This window comes from Chiloscyllium punctatum, unplaced genomic scaffold (assembly GCF_047496795.1).
Source record: "Chiloscyllium punctatum isolate Juve2018m unplaced genomic scaffold, sChiPun1.3 scaffold_354, whole genome shotgun sequence".
Taxonomy (NCBI): domain Eukaryota; kingdom Metazoa; phylum Chordata; class Chondrichthyes; order Orectolobiformes; family Hemiscylliidae; genus Chiloscyllium; species Chiloscyllium punctatum.
Window position 1 is genome coordinate 145,001 of NW_027310088.1, and position 2,500 is coordinate 147,500.

Below are 2,500 nucleotides of genomic sequence, written 5' to 3' on the forward strand. Positions count from 1 at the left end.
CGCCGGCCACTTAAGGCCGAGGACGAACCACGAGACGGGCGGCTGCAGCAGCGGGCGGCCTGCAGCTCCCAGCACTCTCAATCGATCAACCATCGAGTCGGGTCAGCGTGTCAAACCGGCGAGCTCCACGGTCAGGCCGGCGGCGCACCAGCACCGGACCTCCGCGGCTCCCTTCACTCTTTCCACTGCCAGCCAACCGAGAGACGGACCCAATGCGGACGTGCAGAGCTTAGGCAGACCCCCCACTGGAGGCTCAACACTTCGTGGCAGCTCCGTGTCCCAGAGACCAGGAGGGTTGGCACACACACACAGTGTGAACCACCGACAGCCATTCTGGGACCGGTGACAGCCGTGCTGGCCCCACTGCCACGACACAGACGGACGCCAGGCCGCGCTCCCCGGCGGGGGGATGGCGTCGAGCCTGACGAACGGAATGTGCAGGGTGGGGGGGAAAGGCCAAGCGCTCCGACGCCGGAGGGCTCCGGAGTCTGAACTTAGGGGGACAAAGAGGACGGGTCCTCTGCGACACCCCAGCCGCGCTCTCGCCAGCCAAGGCGAGTGCGATTGATTGCCAAACGACCCTCAGACAGGCGTGGCCCCGGGAAGAACCCGGGGCCGCAAAGTGCGTTCAAAGTGTCGATGATCAATGTGTCCTGCAATTCACATTAATTCTCGCAGCTAGCTGCGTTCGTCATCGACGCACGAGCCGAGTGATCCACCGTCAAGAGTTGTCTGAGTTTGTTTTAGGTCTCTCCCTCGCCAGAGGAAAGCGACCCGGACCGCACATACGCTCCCCACCTTGAGCTACAGCCACCTGCACGCCGGCGTGCGGGCGGAGCAGGGTGGCGTGAAGCGATGGGGAGCACCATCCTGGTGCGGCCCGCAGAAACATACGTCTATTGGGGGGAGGAGGACAGGGCGCCCAAGAGGCGATGCGTGCCCCAACGCACCGCAGCGACGGAGGCAGGATCACCGCCACCATGTCGCCCGCCTAGTATCACGAGGCGTGCAGCAGCTTTGCCCTAGGAAAAGCAGAGGCGGGAACGGGCACCGGCCATCGGTTCGGCAGCGTCACTGACGCGTGCACGTGGCGGCGTGTCGGCGAGCGGACTTCCTGCGAGGAGGCGGGGGCGGCACTCGCCCGAGCAGACGCCCGCCCGGCCCAGCCACCGCCGAGGTGGACTGGGAGTCGCGGCAACGGCTCGTCATACTCGTTCCCACACTCACAGCGCAGCTTGCCCGCAAGCCACCGACCACCGATCGACGCCAGGCGCCCCGACCGAGAGCGGGATCGCTCGTTCGCCCTGCTGGCAGTTCGCTGGGGATCACTACTGCACGGAGCTCGGAGACCGACGGGCGGCAACTCGAGAGTCTTTAAACCACCACCCCCATCCCGCAAGTGCAAAGAGGCTGTATACGCACAGACGGGTGAGGGGAATAGGTACCCCGTCGGGTTTGAAGGGAGCGTGACTAGATAGCAACGATGTAAACCCAGCCGATTTGGGAGCGAAAGACCGGCGCCTGCATCACCGGCTTCGTTTCCCGTGGCTGGAGAGTACACCGAAACCCTCCGTCTGTCGCGAGCTCCCGACGACGCGGTGCCGCCAAGCAGCAGGGCCGGACCTGGTGTGGCTCCCCTCGTCGATCACAGACCGGTCGGCACTACTGACGAGACGGTGGAACGGGCTTCGCCCCTTGTGACGAAGGGTGATGCGAACCCGCCCGCCCGCGTGCGTTCGGGGTGGACTCGGCAAACGGAGATTTGAAATCGGAAAGTGTCCTCCTGCCCCGCGCAGGTAGGCGCCCAACAGTTGGGGGGGTTTGGCGGTGACCACGGCTGCAGGGCCTGCTACCCCGACGAGCTCTCCTGCTGGCCCCGAAACCACCCCCGCGAGACAAGTTGAAACGGAAACGGGCGTACCCCCAAGCCGACGATCCTTTCTTATTTGTTACTTTTTTTTTCACTTGCTCGAGTTGTGGGGATTTGGCGGTGACCACGGCTGCAGGGCCTGCTACCCCGACGAGCTCTCCTGCTGGCCCCGAAACCACCCTCGCGAGACAAGTTGAAACGGAAACGGGCGTACCCCCAAGCCGACGATCCTTTCTTATTTGTTACTTTTTTTTTTCACTTGCTCGAGTTGTGGGGGTTTGGCGGTGACCACGGCTGCAGGGCCTGCTACCCCGACGAGCTCTCCTGCTGGCCCCGAAACCACCCTCGCGAGACAAGTTGAAACGGAAACGGGCGTACCCCCAAGCCGACGATCCTTTCTTATTTGTTACTTTTTTTTTTCACTTGCTCGAGTTGTGGGGGTTTGGCGGTGACCACGGCTGCAGGGCCTGCTACCCCGACGAGCTCTCCTGCTGGCCCCGAAACCACCCTCGCGAGACAAGTTGAAACGGAAACGGGCGTACCCCCAAGCCGACAGAGATGCTTTCGCTCCTGTTACTTTTTTTTTTCACTTGCTCGAGTTGGGGGGGTTTGGCGGTGACCACGGCTGCA

General features: G+C 63.3%; 1 non-coding gene across 1 annotated transcript; it reads right to left on the bottom strand.

Moving 5' to 3' along the window:
* Nucleotides 1-576: 576 nt before the first annotated feature.
* Nucleotides 577-730, bottom strand: LOC140472526 (5.8S ribosomal RNA). Its single transcript, XR_011957696.1, has one exon. It is a non-coding gene; the product is annotated as a 5.8S ribosomal RNA (ribosomal RNA).
* Nucleotides 731-2,500: the final 1,770 nt, after the last annotated feature.